Genomic DNA, 20725 nt, shown 5'->3' on the forward strand with positions numbered 1-20725 from the left:
TGAGTGAGCTTTAATGCTCTTTTAGGCGGGCACTTCTTAGTAGATGCAATCTGCAGCCTTCCTTCACAATCCAGAGAACCCAGCTGTGTGAGGTTTCAATTGGCCAATGATTTATGAGAAACTTGAACATACCTATGTCTCTTCCTCATCTCATTGCCTCGCCATACACACACATACAGGGAGGCAATCCTGAATGGAGACTGGGATCCTGCTATTTCCACCGGACCCAGTCAATTACCCAACCCTGGATTCAACTGATTGACAGATTTAGATTATTCACACAGTGAAAGAAACAATCCTGAGTAGGCAAGTGCTACGTCTGTGCCAAAGAAGCAGTTGGGTGCATTTTTACAGCATATATTTTTATTAAACACTTCTGGAAGGTCATTTATACAGTCACAAAGACCAGAATTGGAGCCATTCCACTGTAATTAAAAATTTGAGTGTAGCAAAGGCTCTGTGCGTTATTGCACACAGGCAGTGGATCACTTACTGTATTTTCAGGTTGATTAATAACAAAATAATGATTTGTTTTCAACTGAACTGCATTAGATTTTGAATGGTCCTGGTTCTGTTTTTAAGCATTATAAATCAATCTTAAATATTGAATTCCTTCTTCAGAGGCCTCTGCACATTTATCCACTGATTGATTAAGTAATTAACTATGTCCCCTCTGCAGCTGTTTCCAAAATAGTTCTTGAAGCCAAAATAGAGGCAAAGCCAAAAATTTAGCTCCTGCTCTGTACAAATGCAGCCACACACCCTGGCGCTAGACAAACAAATGTCGAATCTGTAAAGGGGGAAAGGAAGGATTTGCCATTAACCTATTCTATCTTCTTTCAACATTCATATATGGCACTTTAACCCAAAGCACCGGTACAAATAATTCATAAAAACAGTGGAACAGACAGTGTCAGGATTAAATAATTTATACCTTCTAAGACATTGTATGAAATAAGGGGCCCAATATCCAGGGACACTTAGCCATTTAAATTTGAACTTAGGCAGCTAAGTGATGCCATTTGAATATCCGAGTTCAGTCAATGGCTGCCACTTAGCCAGCTAAGTGATGGGCAGGAAGGGGGGGGGGGGCAATTCCTGGGCGGAGTCACCTGTCCAGATAATTTAGTCAGATAAATGTCGATATTCAGCATATTCCAGTTTAGTAAGTCAAATGAGGGTAAGACTGCTATTTGGTTGCCCTAAAGTTAGCTGAATAAATTATCCAGCTAATGATAAGAGTGCTGAGTATATTCAGTGGCGTGGAATAATCCAGCAAAAAGCTTTAAAGGTGAGACAGCCTTGATGAATTGGATGCGACTGGAAATGGGAAGCCAGTGAAGATCCTGCAGAAGGGGAGAGACATGGACGAATTTATTATTTTCCAAAAATCAGTTTGGCTGCCATGTGTTGCAATCTAAAGTTTATGGATTAAATTTGATGAAAGATCATGGTACAGGAAATTGCAGAAGTTAAGCAGCTTAAAACAAGTAAATATTAACGGGCCAATACAGTAAAATGCGCGGGAGAGCCAGCGCTCCGAGGCGAGCCCCCGCTCTCCCGACGCACGCCCAGTCCACTCTCCTGGGCGCGAAATTCGGTATGCAAATGAGGGCCCGCGGTAATAAGGAGGCGCTAGGGACACTAGCGCATCCCTAGTGCCTTATTGGCAGAAGTGGCGGCTGTCAGCGGATTTGACAGCCGATGCTTAATTTTACCAGCGTCGGTTGTCAAACCTGCTGATGGCCATGGGTTCGGAAAACGGACACGGCAAAATTGAGCGTTCGTTTTCCAACCCACAAGCCGTGGGCTGATTTTTTTGGGGGGGGGCCTCCGACTTAATATCGCTATGATATTAAGGTATAGCACTGTCCCATTGGTTGTCCTCTTTCCACCATGTCTCTGAGATGCCAATTAAGTCTGTCATCATTCACTGCTATACACTCTAACTCTCCCATCTTACTTCTTAGACGTCTGGCATTAGCATACAAACATTTCAAAGTTTGTTTTTTGTTTGTATTTTCATTCTGCTTTTTAATTGATAGGGATAAGTTAGAATTTTTTAGCTCAGGTGAGTTTTTAGTTACAGGCAATTGGACTATTTTTCTAATTATTGGAACCTCACTGTCGGGATGCCCTAATTCTAGTGCATCATTAGTATCCTTTGAAGATACCTCTCTCCGAACCATGCGCTGCTGAATGACTGTCGGCTTTCCCCTTTGTTCTAGTTTTAAAGCTGCTCTATCTCCTTTTTAAAGGTTAGTGCCAGCAGTCTGGTTCCACCCTGGTTTAGGTAGAGCCCATCCCTTTGGAAGAGACTCCCCCTTCCCCAAAAGTTTCCCCAGTTCCTCACAAAACTGAATCCCTCTTCCCTGCACCATCATCTCATCCACGCATTGAGACTCCGGAGCTCTGCCTGCCTCTGGGGACCTGTGCGTGGAACAGGGAGCATTTCAGAGAATGCTCCCCCGGAGGTTCTGGATTTAAGCTTTCTACCTAAGAGCCTAAATTTGGCTTCCAGAACCTCCCTCCTACATTTTCCTATGTCATTGGTGCCCACATGTACCACGACAGCCGGCTCCTCCCCAGCACTGTCTAAAATCCTATCTAGGTGACGCGTGAGGTCCGCCACCTTCGCACCAGGTAGGCATGTTACCAGGCGATCCTCACACCCACCAGCCACCCAGCTTTCTACATTCCTAATAATTGAATCACCAACTATGACGGCCGACCTAACCCTTCCCTCCTGGTCAGTAGGCCTTGGGGAGATATCCTTGGTGCGAAAGGACAATGCATCACCTGGAGAGCAAGTCCTTGCTATAGGATCATTTCCTGCTGCACCAGGTTGATGCTTTCTGATCATGAGACCTTCTTCCACCAAGGCAGCACCACGGCTGCCAGTCTGAAGTTGGGACTTGGCTACTATGTCCCTGAAGGTCTCATCTATATACCTCTCTGTCTGCCTCAACTTCTTGGCATCCTTAAGGATAACTTTTGTACTCAGAGATCGCAGCAGAGTCGGCATTTACGCACATACTTTTCTATTTTAAAAAGTGTGCACATAAATGTGCATACATAAGTTATACCCTCCATGAGTGAATGTATGTGTGTTATCTTTCCATGAGTGAATGTATGTGTGTGTGTACTCGGTCAGTTATCCGAGGATTTTCAAAGCAAACTTATACGCGGGAGTTCGCTTCAAAAATCCTCGGTAAAGTATACGCACCTTTGATCTTATGGAGCACATTTTGTGTCTATGGCATAAAAGCTTAGTAAATCAGTCCCTTAGTCACTGTCACACAGTTAAAAATAGAGTTCACTTGCACAAGTCAGCTGTTTGCAGATAGATAGATTATATTCTAGTTTAAAGTTGTACAATTCTTTATCGCAAAGAAATTCTTACTCTGCAAAAATATTGAACAATGTTTCCTATGCCAGTATGAGTAAAAATGCCATTCTCCAAACTGTATTTTAGTTTTGTAAATCTTTTTATTGTCATAAAATTATAACAGCAAAGAAAGAAAAAACATCCAGATAAGAAATATAGTCAAGCGTTTACATATGGACAAAATATGTATTGCCAATCAAGTTTTTACATAGTACTTTGTGAATATAATAGACAAATGACAATCACTGTCAACATATCAAATCCTGCTGCTGCTCCTTGTGACCATGGACAAGTCACTTTACCCTCCTTTGCCTCAGGTACAAACTTAGGCCGAGATTCATAATTTTGCTATAAATTTTGCGAGAATAATGCCCATGATAAAAAAAAAAGGGGGCATGGTTAGGGTAACTTTCCTGATACCGCATCACATGGCTATTTTACTGCAATGTGCATAAAATGTATCACACCTGTGATATTTTCACATTGCAAGCTGAGAAGTGCCCAGACAGGCTCTTTATAAGGCTGTCATATAAGTAAATTATTTATACCACTGTAAGAGGGGCAACTAGTAATTCGGGGTGAGGTTTGGGTGGTGGGCTAGGCTTTGGAGGGCAGTTTTACATGCACAGTCAGAGGTACGGATGGCACAGTAGACATCAGTAAAAATGTTATGAGTATTAAGCTAGGTCAAGAGTACATTGTACAAATCTCATCTTTTTATACCTTTCATCACTCCAAATCACATAAAACCTTTACTGGTGGTAGCTGTCCTGTTTGTAACTCTGACTGTGCATGTAAAACTGCCCCCCAAAACCTAGCCCACCACCAAAACCTCACCCCGAGTTCAGAATGCCCTCTCTTAAGTGGTATAAAAAGTTAACTAATATGCGTGCCTCCCCAGAGGATCTCTCTATCTCTCCCTCCCCTCCCCTTCCCCCCTCTCCCTGCCCAAAACAGGATTTGCGATAAATCCCATATTGGCCGTAACGCCCAGTTATCGCGGGCATAATGCTGGGAAAAAAGAAGGTGTAGTTATTTCAGGCATTAAATCCCACGATAGCATGAGTTACGTTCTCGCATTCAACGTTAAGCACCCCTCATTTTCATCTACTCCACCCAAACTCCTCCCACTCAACTAAACTTTTCAAATTTGCATATGCATCTCGCAATGTGTTATTTATCGCATGTGTTAGGGCGTTATTGTGGGCATTAGGGCCCTAATGCCTGCCATAAGGACCTAACACGGTTTGTTAAATGACCCCCTTAGATTGTAAGCCCTCTAGAAGCAGAGAAACATCTCCAGTACCTGAAAGTGACTTGCCTTGAGCTACCAATGAAAAGGGATGAGGTAAATCTAAGTACGCAAAAGAATTTTCAGCCACCTCATACTGTGCACACACTTTCATATTGCACGCAAAGTTGTTTGCCTAAAATAAAGAGGCATTCCAGGGAAGTATAGTTGATGTATGAGCACTTCTTACACTGTCAAAAGCTCCACCCATAGATGGGATGCTGCTCATATGCCTAACTCCACAGCCTCGATTACTTTTCCTAAATGTACACATACAGACTTTCAGACACACTGTTTGGGGGGATCTTGTTTTGTGCAGGCCAAATGAATGCACTCACCTTTGCAAAGAAGCACCTTACTGAAAATTTAACCCCAGAAGGCCTGCACTCGCAGGATGAGCACATTCACTCCACTGGACGAATGCCGAGTCAGACAAGTTTGTCCCAAGCACACCAGCTGCGTTTCCAGTGGCTTCATCGTTTGAGCTCAAGAATTATTCAATACGCTGGAGTCCCGGCGAGATTAAAATGGATCAAACCATGGCAGCCTGAGGGGCGCCAGTTTACCACAGTTTGAGATTTTACAGGGTTTTTTAAATCACATTTAACATGAATTCTCTGGAAAGCTGCTTCCTATTGTGTGCCTAAAGCTTGGTTGGAGTTCTTCATCCTGAAGCCAGTGAGAGTCATCAGCTGGAACATTTGGAAAAGAAGGCGTTTTCCCCCAGTAATGCTTTCTCTTCATCTTCTAATGACATCAATATTCCAATGAGATCTGACAGCTTGTAATACAGAGGACGTTCTCCCTCTCATGATAAAAATGGCACTGCTGATTAGAGGCTGTATTAATTAAGCATCCTGCTAGGTCTCTTGCATCAAATAGAGGATTTGGCATACTGCTATTTATAGAGACTGTCAGTTTATTTGACAACCAATGGTGCATTTTTATGTGAATTTTTCAGTGATATTTTAATTTATTTTCACAAACCGTAACACCGAGCTATTAATTTGAGTCTTTGAAACTGACTTCTAAACACATAATTAATGAAAGTATTAGGATATCTGTTACTTACAAGGCTAATATCTTCAAGAGTGTATTATTTAATATAATCTAGCAGTTCTAAGAAAACCTCTAAATCTATGCCCTGCTTTACTTTGTCATTAAATGCATTTCGTATTCTTTTGATTCTGAAGAGAATCATGTTTCTTTTTTTCCAAATAAATGTAGGTCCTTGATGTAGCTGTAAGTCAGAAGTACTATTTTCTTTCTTTCAAAGAAAGAAAAGGGATCTGTGTGGTCTTGACTCTCACCACTGAATCAGTCTTCTGCTGGTATAAGCAGCCTGCGGAGAATCCAGTTTTAAAAAAAAAAGGGATAAAGCCATAGCACAAAAATGTAGAAAAAGGAAAGATAGGGCTGGCCACTGCACTGCCATGCAGAGGGACCTGGGTTGGATTTCAGGTGCAGGACTGCTGTCCCTTGAATTGGTTGGTGCTGGGTATGCTCTAGAGGAGGTGATCATAGTCCCTGGGGGAGAAGGGGAAGCCATCATGGTGCAATGGTGACACCTAGTGGCCATCTTTCACGCTCATGACTGTAGGGCCCTTGGGGGAGCTCTGGTGCATGGCCCTCAAAGCAAGGGCTATCATTGCAATGACTGGGCTGACACAAGGAGAGTTGGAAACAAAACAGAGGAAAAGTAGCTGTGAACGAAGGCTTGTGGTACCAGATTTCCAGACCTGTTTCTGACGGAGCTGGAAATATAAAGGAGCAGGAGGAAACTACTGCCAGCTCAACAAGTAAAACAAAAAGTGTGTGTTTCATTATTAGATATCAATAAATTCAAGATGCAAACGGTACAATAAGGTAAGAATCGCCCTGCTGAGTCAGAGCAAAAGTCCATGGAGCTCGGCATCCTGTTTCTGGCAGTGGTCACTCCAGGTGATAAATACTTGGCAGATCCCAGATAACGGATGCATTCCTTGATACTCACTCTTGGAGATAAGTAGTGGCTTTCTTTAGTCTACCAGCCTAATAATGTTTTATAGACTTTTCCTACAGGAACTTGTCCAAGCCTCTTTTAAACCCCACTATGCTAGTTATCTTGACCACATCCTCTGGGAACACATTCCATACCTTGACTGTACGCCGAGTGAAAAAGTGCTTTCTACCATTTGTTAGCCATCCGCTACATGTTAGTTTCATGGAGTGTGACCTAATCTGAGAACTGCTTGAAAGCGTAAATAACCGTTCCTATCTACGTGTTCCACCCCACTCATGATTTTATAGACTTCTATTATATCCCCACTCGGCCATCTCTTTTCCAAGTCAAAGAGTCCTAACCTGTGCAGCCTCTCATCATAGGGGAGCCATTCCACCCCCTTTATAATTTCTGCTGCTCTTGCATCTTTTGTTCTATTATGTCTTTTTACTCTTTTATTCAAAATGGGCAATCAGACCTGCACACAAGGTACAGTGGTACCTTATGAGATTCTCTGTTTTATTCTCCGTTCCTTCCAAGTAATTGCTTTTTTGATTGCTGCCACTGCACCCTGAGCCAAAGATTTCAAGGTATTGTCCACAAGGATTCTGAGGTCCTTTTCCTAATACAGAACTCAGCATTGTGTACCTGTAGTTGGGATTATTTTTCCCTGTGTGGATCACTTTGCATTTGTCCATATTAAATTTCATTTGCCACAGAAATATGCAATCTTCCAGTTTCCCAAGGTTCTTCTGCAGTTTCTCACAATCCGCTTGTGTTTTAACCACTTTGAATTATTTCATGTCATCTATAAGTGTGATCACCTCCTTCATTTATCCCTTTCCCAGATCATTTATGAATATGTTAAATATTACCAGTCCCAGAACAGATCTTTGGGGTACTCTACTATTTACTCCATTAGGAAAACTGACCATTTAGTCCTACCATTCTGTTTCCAGTCTTTTAACCAGTTACCTATCCATAATATGACACTGCCTCCTATCCCATGATTTTTTAATTTTCTAAGGAATCTTTCATGAGGGACTTTGTCAAATGTTTTCAGAAAATCAAGAAAAATGAACCGGTGGATATAGTGTATCTATATATTTACGCCTTCAAAAAAATTGAATAGATTAGTAAGATAAGACTTCCCTTTGCTAAATCCATGTTGGTGCTCTTCCGCATTAAGTCATGTTAATCTATATGGCCAATAATTTTGTTTTTAAGAATCGCTTTTATTATTTTGCCCGGCCCCAACATCATGCTCACCAGTCTATAGTTTCCCAGATCATCCTGGTGTCCTTTTTAAAAATTGCTGTTACATTGGCCACTGTCCAGTCTTCAGGTACTCTGTTTTTGAAAATAAGTTACAGATTAGTAATAACAGGTCAGCAATTTCATACTTGAATTCTTTCAAAACTATGGGGTGAATACCGTCTGATCCTAGTGATTTGTTACTCTTTAGTTTCTCAATTTGCTCTATTACATCTTCCATTTTCACAGTGATTGCTTCAATTCTTCTGAATCGTCACCTTCAAAGATCATTTCAGGAGTGGATATCTCTCTAATAACCTCCTCAATAAAGACTGAAGCAAGGAATTAATTTAATTGTTTTTGCAACGGCCCTGAATTCAGCAATAACCATTACACTCTCCCTGTCCCCAAGGGGCTGTGAATGCTGCCCGTGCAACTGAATTATGCTCTCTTTTATCATAAATTAATTAGTGCAAGTTCTGCTACACAAGTAAATGATTTTTCCTAATATAAATTAATTTATAATATTTCATATGGGGAGAAAAGGGTCAGCCTAAAGTGTCTTAATACTAATCACTCTTTCCAGGCTGCTGATAACAAAAGTAGTTTGTATGCCTTATCTTAAGTCTTCGACCAGGGGTCAGTCTGACAAGTACCAGAAAGGCTGTTTGTCACTATTAGGGAATAAATGGAATGGTTTCATAATAAATGCATAAGGAAATGATTACGGACAGATTGACTGGAGGCTGCTGACTGGACTCCAGAGATGCTGTCTCCATCTCCTCCTCTCTCTGGGTTTTAGCAGCCTCGGAGGCAGAACTGACATTCTCCAGCAGAATTCCCGACATCCCCTTTCTACAGCTCCTAATTTTAAAGAGAACTTGAATCCCTTCAGGGAGGAAAAGACTTGGCATAGAACTACTCAGAGTCCCAGTGCAGCTGAACCCTTGCCTTGATTGTGCAGCCTCAGCAGGTGTGCACAGCGTTGCCCTGAGTGGGCAAGTGCATTACTGTAATTAAGAACGCATGATTTCTTGCAGAACTATTGCAGCCCTTTCCTGATAAACCAGTCAGTCGATTTGCTCAAGTCCTTATCCCAGGCCAGGGAGAAAACATTCCGCACTTGGCTCCAGCACAGGAAAACACATATTGGACTCTGCTATTTTGGGATTTTTTTTTCCAGTAGCAAACACCGCTGATGAAATTTTGAATTACCTGTTGTGAGCATCAAACTGGTTGCAAACCTATTTCTTCCTCCCCCCAGCACACATGCACTTTTGCAAGGAGAAAATCCTGTTTTCCCTGTGGAAGAGGTGGGGCGTCATTCATTTGGTCAGATCTGTTCTGTTCTAATTCTCTCTCTGCACAAAGCTCTCATCTCAGTGTGGAATTAAAAGCCTCTTTCTGACAGACTGGGAAATGTGGAAGCTCTGTCCGCTTTCAGCACAGAGTGATATCTGCATATTTCCACTGCCTGATTTACCATGGCTTGTTTTTTCAGAGCACAGAACTGACAGGCATAAATCATTTGTAACAGCAAGGCACCCCCCACCCCCAACACCCCCTGCCCTCCAGAACTGAGCATGGTCTGTCCCACACTGTATTAATAACAGGAGCGTTTAACCTTTACATTTATTGAAATGTATTCCAAACTTTGCTCTAATAACAATTGGAGAAGGATACACTTGCCTTTTTCACTCTCCCAGTTCCCTGTTGGTGTGGATATTAGCAGAGAGAACGATTATGGGCAAATTAGCCCAATTTTCTTTTTCAATTTCCATTTTTGTTTCGTTTTTTTTTCTTACTTCTGCTCCTGCTAGTAACGAATCCATTCAGGAAAGCAAAAAAAAGTTACTGATTTTGCAGGGCAGATCTGTAATGGGCTTCTCTTTATTTTTATAAAATAATGGTGCTGGAGAGGCGCAGAAAAGCCCTGAGGTTATTGCCCAGGGCAAGGCACTCATTAGGAAAGGGAGCAATTGCCAGGGGCCCCAGGGCCACAAGGGGCCACCTTGGCAAAGCTGAGGAACATCACCGAGCCAGAACTCCAGGCTGCTTGACCCACTCCTTGGTTTCTACCCAGGGCCCTGCTTTAATACTGGCTCTGAGCCAGGGCTAACAACTCTATCATTTTGTCTGCCATTGTGGTTGTTGTCTAGGGTCCAAAGCAGCAGCCAGTTTTATCTACTTAGTAACACAGTAATAACGGCAGATAAAGACCAACGGTCCATCAAGCCTGCCCAGTGCCCAGCAAGCTGCTTATAGTAGTAAATGCACATCCCCCCCCCCCCTCCCCAATTCCCTCTACTAAGGATAGTAACTGCTGCTCTGTGCAAATTTCACACACACACACCCCCACCATGCAGAAATGTTACACCTAAAGGTAATATAGTTTGACCTAGTTCATTATTCCTATCCTCTAGCCTTAGTGGATCCACAGTGGATACTTTTCTAGTCTTCAGCATCTTTTCAGGGAAGGCATTCTAGGCATCCACCATCTTTTCTGCCGAGAAATACTTTTTGCTGTTGGTTCTCAGTTGACCCCCGCTGGAGTTTCATATCGTGACGCCTAGTTCTATAGTTCCCTCTGCACCAGAAAAGGTCTGACGTTTGTGCATGGTAAACGCCTGTCGGTTTTATCACCTTATTAACCCACATACTGTGAAATCTGTAGCTGAGGTTTATGATCTTTAGAAATTTGAACCCAAACCTCATGGGATTTTATTTCGCCCTTTCCTGTTTCTTACAGTGGTCCTTTAATGATACTGTATCCCCCATGTGGGGGGTCTTCAGAGAGTCATCTCCATCTTCTGACCCATCCATGCAGGGACCACCACAGTTTTCTTCATCTCTAAGAGGTGAATTTTAAGACCTGCGAACATGTGCACCTATTCGCTTGCTTGCCAGCTCGTGCACAGGGACTTGGCGATTTTATGACATACATGCGCATATACTTGTGCCTGTTATAAAATCGGCTATACACACGTACATGTGCGCATGACTTTATACCGACGCTCACGTGTGCATGCAAATGCCGCCTCGATCGCATAAGCGGGGGGGGATTTTAGTAAATACATGCGCCGATGCAATTACTTATTTCCCCAGTTCATTCCCAGTTTGCTCCAGTAAAAGAGAGGACTTCCTAAACCCCCTAGCTAACTCGCCTCCCTTTAACCCTATTAGCCCCGACCCTTAAAACCCCGCTGACTAGCCCAGGTTTTGTTATTTTATTACTTACACGCCGTCCATAGCTGAAGTAAAGTTACGCGGTAGGGGACCTGGCACGCACTTGTGCGCGCAAATACTTACGCACAGACTTCATATTACAGACTGGGCCTGCACATTCCCTGCCCAGAGCCTGTCCCTTTTTTGATTTGTGCACGTACCAAGGGATACGTGCGTAGTCATGCGGTTTTTAAAATCCGCGCGGCCCATGCTGGGCCAAGTCATGCCTTTATCTCCCAGCTTTGGCCCGCGTCGCACTTTCAAAATCCGCCATTGAGCCCACAACCTTGTACTGCAGAGATCCTTATAGCAAGCCCACCTCCTATGTTCTCTCCTCAGTACTGATATTTGAACCTGTAATGTGGCAACCATTTTTTTCTTAACCGAAATATTGAGCAAGAACCCCGAATATAACTTACAAATTATAAAACATTTTCCACAAAACATATCATACCATAGTCACATCATTCATGAGTTTGCCAAGATGAACACAGCATCAAATACTACTAAAGTGCTAGAGTGCAATCTAGTATCTCTTGCCTCACAATGGGCTGCAAATGGTGTCAGACATTAAGCACAGACTTTGTTAAAAAAAAAAATGGCGGCTAGCTAGAGCATACGTGGACGCTGAGTAGGCTATGTAAATTGATTACCCAATGCAGGCTCATATGGGTTGGGCATTCTATCTTGAACACTGCTTTCTTCAAGCAGTTACTATGTTTTCTTTTGACCTAAGTATATTCAATTTGTATGTGTTTTTGAGAGTTTTTCTCCAGCTAACTATACTGAGGTTTGGAACCAGCAAATGAATGAGAGCTTTGTGTGCCTAACATCTGTGTTCATTTTGGCAAACTTCTTATGAAAGATGTGACTATGGTATGATATGTTTTGTGGAACCTGTTTTATGATTTGTAAGGTGAATCATGTTTCTTTCTTTACATATTCTCTACAGTAAAAAAAAAAAAAGAAAAAAAAAGTGGTCTCTTAGGCTGAATCTTTCAGAATCTGCCACTATTAGAGTGCAGCTTGGTTGTTTTCTGCTGCAATTGACGCCTGAGAGAAACCGTACAAAGGCTGGACTGCGGGGTCCACAGAAAGGCAGCAAAATTCAGCAAGAGAGCGAAATGCCGGATCCCAATTAACTGAACATTTCAGCCATCCTCCCTCATACATCTAACGTCAGACACATCTGGGGAGGCAACATTTAGAAAACTGTACCAAAAGTTAGTCTAGTGAAGGTGAGCTTTTAATAAAACCATGTTCAAAGCACGGTACCCTGATAACTGTGCCTGCCTCAGTCAGCAGAGAGAACTTAATGCTGTTGGTTTTGCTAAAGATGCAGCCAGTCCAATGTATTATTTACCTGCTGTAAAAGTAGAAAATGTGGCCATCCAGCGAATGGAAGAAGGCTGTGAATAGAAAAAAAAACTTTACGGAAGGATTATATAAAAATAAGTGTTAAGACATTTTCACACCCTGACAAACAGATCTGCTGGGGGCACTGAGATGTTCCTTGGCCGCCTTTTCTATTATTAAGTTTCAATATTTTGATTCTTTTCTTTTCTTTCTTTTTAAGCAAGAGGTTTAATCTTCCCATTTTGGCCAGATTTCAAACAGTTTCAAGTTGCAAATGTGATCAAATGACAGAGCGCTGAAGCCCTGGTGTTGTCCAGGCTCTCAGTCTCAGAGACAAGGCCGCGCAGGGACCCACCTTCTGCTGACGGCTCAGTTTGCACTTGATCGTAGCCCAAAAGGTAAAGAAGCAGCATAGAAGGGAGGGTGGGTGCTTCATAGATAACCTTGCTAGACAAGTCTGAAAGGAGTCTTCGCATTCAGAGAACTTCTGAAGGACACCCGCCTTGCAGGATGTCAACTCAGAGTCAGCTCAGGATGAGTGAAAATATGCAAAGCCCTCATTAGTGCTTCTAATATAGTACTATCTCACAGAAGAACAGACACCTAACGAAGGTGCATGAAATAATTATACTATCAAGAGATGCTATTAAAAACAAGGCAGGCAGAGCAGGTGCACAGAAATACTGACAGGAACCCTCAGGATAGCAGGGTATTCAGAACATCAGAAGTGCTAGGCCGGGTCACACCAATGGTCCAGCGAGCCCAGCATCCTGTCTCCACTTCAAATCACTTGGAAGTACCAGGCACATCTTGATGGGAAGATCCCATCCCCGCTGCTCCTCTCCAGATGCAAATGGCAACAATCTCCACATCTGCCCGGCCAATAATTGTTAAGGAATCCGTCCGTCCAGAAACTTCTCCAAATCTTTTTTAAGCCCAGCTATACCATCAGTCTTGACCACATCTTCCAGGAACAAACTCTACAATTTAATTGTACATCGACTGGGGGAAAACATTGATTTGGTAGATGTGCATCACAAATGAGTGCATGTAAGAAATATGGCACAGTGACCTGCTCTGCCTGATGGCAGACAGAAACCAGGAAATGTGGTTGTAACTCGTTAATAAAAAAGACTGAAACATAGAATTTGTTTTAAATCTGCTACCATTTAGTTTCATGGAGTGTTTCTCAATCTTTTGTAGGCCAAGGAGCAGCTAACTACCTTCCTTAAATTAGGAAGACTGGCAGTAGCAGCGCTGCTGATGAGGGGGGAGGGAGGGGTCTCCCAGAAATGTAAACAGCAGTGGGTTCAGGGGGTCCATCCCCCCATCTGGTCTTTAATCTCAAGGATCAGCCCTGCAACAGGTCTGTGTCATTCTAAGAAGGTAATTAAGCAGTTTAAGAAAATTGTTTTGTTTTTTTTTTTAAGTTGCTGTTATTTAAAAGAAAGCTTTCTCTCTCTCTCTCTCTCTCTCTCTTCTTCCTTCCCTCTCCCATCCAGCTAACAGAATTGTCCTCAGAAAAGGAGAACATACCTCCCAGCCAGCCACTCCTATCTTTTTCCCTCCCCTATCCAGTTTTATTAATGAAGAGATATTTTTGATCAGAACGCTCTGGGTGATCTCAGGTCTACCAAAGTGCCCTGGTCAGACCATTCTTTCATTTATTTTAAGTTTAAATGATGCCATAATTAGGCGCAGCCCTTCACAGATCCCTTTGAGGAGTTCTTGTTGGAATCCCATTGATGTGTAGAGCCTCGCCCCACCCCCCAGATAAAAGAGAGAACAGTCACCAAGGAGGGGGAGAAGCCGTAAGAGAAGAAACCTGGCCCCGGAGAAGGGAAGGACCAGAAGGGTCATGGGTCGCTGGACAGAACCTGGGATAAATGAATCTCCACGCCCCCCCCCCCCCCCCCCGCGCCACAAAACCACAGCGGCCCAAGGCAGGGGAAAAAAAAAACAGCACAGCAGAAATGTAAGTTACATTCTTTACCCAGCGTCAAACCAATGGGGTAAATAAGCTAAACAGTCAAAAGGACAATACGAGCAAGCAATAAACACTAGTGATAAAGAATAACAAGTATGCAAGGAGAGATCAGAAAAATATCAGTGTGAAACAGTCTATGCTCCCCCCCCCCCCCCCCACCCCCCCCCCCCCCCCCCCCCCCCCCCCCCCCCCGCCTCTCTTCCTGATGGCACTGCCCTGGGAGGCTGACTAGCAATCTCCCTATATGTGCCTGACACACACACACACACACAGACACACACACACGAGAGAAGGTGCAGTCTGGCACAAATAAGAAAAGGATCTCCTTTTGTGCCGTACCAGGTAGGTACAGGGATTCCTTCAGTATCAGATCCACTGAATGCTTGCAGCTAGGTGTAAGGTGAACAGATCTCTGTCCTGGTAAATATCCTCTCTAGCTGTGCATCACAACCAGTGCGGGCGTTTTCTTCCAAGGCAGAATCACAAAAGGAGCGCGCGCAGTGCACTGGGTAACTCGACACTGCCGAGCAGGACTCAGCTGAGGGCTGGAGGATCTAAGCCACAGGAATTTTCCTTCTCTCCGAGCCCAATATTCAAAGTCTTTTAGCTGGATAACGGGAGAGTCTTGAATAGTCCACGTACTTATCATGCTAACTTTAGCTGGATATAAGTCATTATCTGGTTAAGATTCAGCCAGATAGGAAAGGAGCGGGTCAGGGGCGCTCTGCAGCGGGGAGGAGTTAGACGAATAACTTGTCTGGCTATCGAGTTATTCATCTGTCCTTCAGACGTGGTACAGAGCAGGTCCAACGTTATCGGGGATTATGTTCCCGACCAACTTTAGCCTTCACCGATTATGTTCAAAAGATGTAACTGGTTAAGGGGTGCTGCAAGAACCACCTCATGGCGGCCCAGTCACTCGCCCCTTCCCCACCCAAGCAGTGTATCGAGGGCCCTGTGGGGCCCCGAGTTAACCCCCCCCCCCCTCCAAACTCCCTCGGACAAGGTTTAAAATCCCCAAGTTGAAGGGGTCCGGGACCAGGCTGGCCCTCCCCTTCTCTCCCCCACTCCCTGTTTCGCCATTAATGTTGACCGCAGCACCCTTCCAGTACCTACCTTCCTCCCCCATCCCAACCCTGACCCTCCCACCCTGCCGCTACCTTGAAAATGAAAGATCTTCGGTCCAGATTGCTGATTTCCTAACTGCTACTTAGGCAGGCAGCCGAGGGGGGGGGGGGGAGGGGGCAAAATAGCTCACGCATTTGAAAATCAAAAGTACGCAGGCCGTTCTCATCCCCCCGAGCCTCAGCACGTTCCCCCGGGCTTGTCTTTTCACCCCAATTAAAAGGACATTCTCGAGCCAGGATAATTTACCCAGGATACCCCCCCACCCCCTTAAAAAAAATAAATACTTTGGCAAGCAGACTCTGTGCTGCCATCCAGTCTGTAATGCAACAAGAGCAAGGCAAGGCTTCTTGCTTCGCTTGTAACCCTCTTTTAAACAGCGAAAGGGAATTTGCAGGGATTTTGGACAAATAATGTGTCCCCCTCCCCGACAAATAACCGGGAGAGTCTCTTGCAGCCTGGCAGCTGCGGGTGGAATAGCCCAGGATCAGTCAGCGCTGCACCAGAGCTTCCAGAGATGAAGAGCGTCTACTAATGTTCTCTCTCTCACGTTTACTTTTCAGAGTCAGCAGAAAAAGACTTGATTCAGGCTGAAGAAGCCATCACCGTGCCAGAGAGACTGCACGTCGAGCCACTCTTCCGTTCATAATTGGACAGCGCCGCAGCAGAATTTTCCTAGGACGCTGCCGTTCAGAGATTGAGGTCCTCGACGCTTAACACTGTACAATGCTGACACATTTGAAAATGAAAATGCTGGCACTTTTTTTCTTTTCTTCTGTTTGTCTTCTCCCACTAGGTTGTGGGGGGGGGGGGGGGGGACGACACACCTCACTTATTCTTTTCCATCCGGGCTCTCTTCTGGGCTATCAGGGGAGGCTGCCAGTGCTCCCCTGAACTCACAACCTGTGGTCATCACAGCAGAATGCAGCTCTCCTCAGAGCTACTTCTCAAAGGTTATCCAGACAAATCCCTTTGAATACCGCCCTCTAGATCTTTAAGACATCTCTTAAGACTTTTGGTACAGGCCTCCACACCGTTTTGATAGCCCTAATCTGGACTGCCAGCCTGTCTATGTCCTTCTGGAGGTAGGGGCTCCAGAACTGGATTCTGTGCTTTAGATAAGGTCTCACCACTGAGCTGCATAATTGCTTCCTTTTGTCTATTACTTCTGCATCTCCCTATGCCCTCTAGAAGCCTTCTGACTCCAGCCACCGCCCTGTTGACCTCAGGATCTACCCCCCCCCCCCCCCCCCCCCCATCATGTACTGCTCCCTGGGCTTTCTGCAGCCCAAATGCATAACTCAGCATTTCTTTTTTTTTTTTAGTGTTGAATCTTAGCTGCCCAGCAGTTAACGACTCCTCAACCTTTCGCAGATGGCTTCTCAGTTTATCTGCTCTTTCAAGGGTGTCCGCGCTGTTACAGGTCTCCTTAGGCTCATCCATTTTCTCCTAACCCTTCCACAACATCTCTCATTAAGGATACTAAACAGAACCAGAGTCAGAACCGAACCCTGAGAGAAATCCACGCATCACTTTTCCTTCTTCAGCGTGAAGTTCATTTGTGGCCATGCTCTGCGTCTGTCCCTCAACCACCAGCTCACTCTATTTATAAACCTCCAAGGCAGGGCTGTATCAAAAGCTTTCTGCCCATCCCTCATCTAATTACATTTCAAATGTACACCCCACTCTTCTCCAAAACGACTCAGAGCACTTTACAGTATAATTATAGCATGCAATTTAAAAATACACAAATATATTACAATTCAATAAGAAAGACAATAATATCAGTAATGTGATCCTTATCCAGACCCCTCTTTCTCACAGATGGGCAGGAACAAGAATCCCACTGCTCTACTCACCAAATAACAGGATATAAAAGTTCCACTTTGTGCCAACAGGAGATCAAACAGAGTCACTCTCCTGAGGTTCACTGCGCCGGATCTAGACTGGCTCCTCGCCTCACCCTACAGCTGAAAGCAAGGGCCGGGGCTGGTTACTGGCTCTGTGTTGAGTTCTCAATTTCTGGTTGCATCTGATTATTACCATGAGCCGTAGTCTCTGATCCACACTTTCAAGGTTTTGTCTGAAGGGAAAAAAGAATAAATCAAAATTCCTTGACAGCCATATTTTGACTCGAAAGGAGTCTGCACCAGAGGGAGCTCTTGGCATGTGGTCAAAGGGCTTTAAATTATGTACTGAACAGTGTCTGGAAATGTATTGGAGGTTTGCTAATATTTCTGCAATTGCATTTCGCAGACCCCTTCAGCTTGTCTGCATCATGGAGAGAGGAGGGAAGGGGTTCAGCTTTCACCATGTCGCCTCTAGTTCAAAATGTCTGCAGATTTTGCAAAGACAGCAGAGAAGCTTATTTAAAAAGTCACTGAGCTGACGGATTCACTCATAATCCAAACTTGAAAAATAAAAAATATATCCAAATCTAGGAAATCTAAGTAATAAATAATAAAACCTTTTTATTTATTAATATGTCAACATAATATTGCAGGTAGAAAAAAACAATTTTCTGAAGTTAATGACTTCTGGAAATTTTGATCTATAATTTGGAAATAAAGGGTTAGAGCAGTTTTTTGTTTATTTTTAATTTTTTTATTTATATCAGTTTCATTTCGAATAACCAAGGAATGCACTTGTTAAGTAACAACATAGGGAGAAGAAATTAGTAAATACAGAAAAAGGTAAGGTAAATATATAAACTCCTATGTCATTTCAGTCCACAATCTGAGGAGAGGGGACATCACAAGATCAAAGGAGAAAGAAAGATAAAAATTAACAGAACAGAAAAGGAGGACAGTACGCTGATGGGATCCCCGAAATTCTATTAGCATCTAACAATTTGGGGAATGAGTGGCTTCAGGGATTGGGATCTTGGAGCTGTTCCCTTGATGCTGCTTCTCCTTAAGGAAAAAAAAAACAGTTAACTGGGAAGGATCAAAGAAAACATTTACCGTAATTCCCTGAAATTTTACAATACGTTTGCAAGGAAAATTAATCCAAAACAAAGCACCCAATTGTAAATCCCCAGGTCCTAATAACAAAAGTCTCTTCCTTTTAGCCTGGGTTGATGCATACTTTTAATACCTGAAACAGTACCTGGAAAGTAATCAAACATTTATTTAATGTTTGGGTACTTGCCAGGTACTTGTGACTTGGATTGGCCACTGTTGGAGACAGGATACTCGGCTTGATGGACCCTCGGTCTGACTCGGTATGGCATATCTTATGTTCTTTTGACTCCCTGTTACGGAAAAATAACTTCAAGATGTAATCATGCTCTGAATCTAAAAATCTAAAGTCACAAGAAGAGTCACTGGTAATATCATTTCATGTGCATATTTTTCCAACTTGGCAGTCCAATTAAAAACATTCAAAGAAGCGTGAGATGGAGGTCCATCTTGTGGGGCGTTTTTTAAATGGTAAATAAACGTCTTGGAAATAGGAGGAATAAGACTTTCTGGGATTCTTAAGTCCTCGAGAAAATATGTCCTTAGCGTTTCCAACCATTCTTTTCTTTGGGAAGTTAGCATCTAATATTCCATCTTCGAATCACATTTCCTAGATTTGCAATCTTATCAATCAAAAAGAGATGACCACTAGAGAAAGTGCCTGTTGAGTCTTGAACAGCACTCGTTTTTGTTTCAAATCCTTCCACTTTTTGAGAAGTAATAACAGCCTGCTCTTGAGCTCTAAGAAGGGCTGAAGCCAGGCCTTGTTGTTGGCCCACATACTGACTCAGCTATAAGGAAAGCTTAGTGAGAGCTTCCCAAATGACATCAAGTGTTACAGTCTAGGGTGTAGAGAGGATGAAAGACTGTACCTCCTCAGAAGATGGCCCTTCCAAAGACACAGGTACCAGGGAAACATCAGAAGCAGTCACGGGAGAACAACTCAGCAAGTCTCCCAAAGCCCCGGACACAGCCCCACTCCCAGCAGCCAGTGGCCCGCACACTCAGGAATCAGAAGAGATGATCTTGGTATGCCATGTGATGTCATACCGCTGCAACAAAGTTGTTCCACAACCCTCAAATTCAAACGACAGAAAAACCCGCCTGGGGAAGGGTCCAACGCTGCACCAGGGTGAGAGTGATATCCAGGTCTGGGACAGTAACAGTTCAGCCTGCTCCACTCCCAATGAGCACTGCCAGGAGCTACTTGAGGCTTCTGAGAGCAGGAGATGATGACAATCCATAGGCCCAGTTGTAGCTGAGTATCCTGAACCACTCGGGTAACTATAGGCCTTTCCCTTCCTCTTGCCCATCAAAAAGGGAGATCCAAAGAAATAAAGATAAGGAAATAAACTCATAGGAAAATGAGGAAGCTCTGGAACCCAGATGTCAGTATGCAGCCATCTTAGATCCCGGGTTAGTAAAGTTTTAAAGTCATTCAAAGGTGGTGCACCAAGGGCCCAAAGTACTAAGTCTTTTTCCTGTAGACATAAAGGCATTATTGAGGGTTTGCATCTTCTTCCAAGTCTATGGAAAAGAAAGCCTGTTGCGCAGGAGGTGGACCCTTGGGCCGAGGTGGGGGTTGATGCTACCCGTAGGAGAGGTCCTATGGGTCCTCATCATTGGCAAGCGGAGTGGGCTGACTGATGGAGGCTGGCTGGAGCTTCGCCAATACCAGCCCTCGTTCCCCGCAGATTGAGCCTTTGGGTACCAGGGCCGGCTGGAGTTAGGTGGGCCTCCGAGCGTAGTCGTCAATGAGAAGATGGAGAGGTCAGCCCATGGTCAGCAACAGCAGAACTGAAAAGTCTGTACTGGACAAGGCGGAGACCCAAGCACCAATAGGAACAAATGTCAGACAGGGTGCACCCGAGCAAGAGCAGGCCGAAGCCTGAAAGGTCAAGTCCAAGACAGACTGTAGAGGCATCATAGAACAGGCTGAAGTCAGGGCAGGCGGCAACCAAGGAGCAGTGGCAAGGCAAGGCTGAAGTCAAGCCCAGGAGAGAAGCAATGGCGTGGTCAGACAAAGCAGAGGTCAGGACAAGGAGATGATCAGTAGCGTGGTCAGGCGAAGCAGAGGTCTGGACTAGGAGATTTTATTTGTTTATTTAGCATATTTATATTCTGTTTTACCAGTACTGATACTGATCAAGGCGGTTTA

At 43.9% G+C, this 20725-nt stretch overlaps 1 long non-coding RNA gene across 1 annotated transcript; it reads left to right on the forward strand.

Annotated features, from left to right (window-relative positions):
• Nucleotides 1-14134: 14134 nt before the first annotated feature.
• LOC115091545 lies at nucleotides 14135-16370 on the forward strand. The gene is made up of 2 exons (XR_003856763.1): nucleotides 14135-14470; nucleotides 16171-16370. It is a non-coding gene; the product is annotated as an uncharacterized LOC115091545 (long non-coding RNA).
• Nucleotides 16371-20725: the final 4355 nt, after the last annotated feature.

This window comes from Rhinatrema bivittatum, chromosome 5, assembly GCF_901001135.1.
Source record: "Rhinatrema bivittatum chromosome 5, aRhiBiv1.1, whole genome shotgun sequence".
NCBI classification, from domain to species: domain Eukaryota; kingdom Metazoa; phylum Chordata; class Amphibia; order Gymnophiona; family Rhinatrematidae; genus Rhinatrema; species Rhinatrema bivittatum.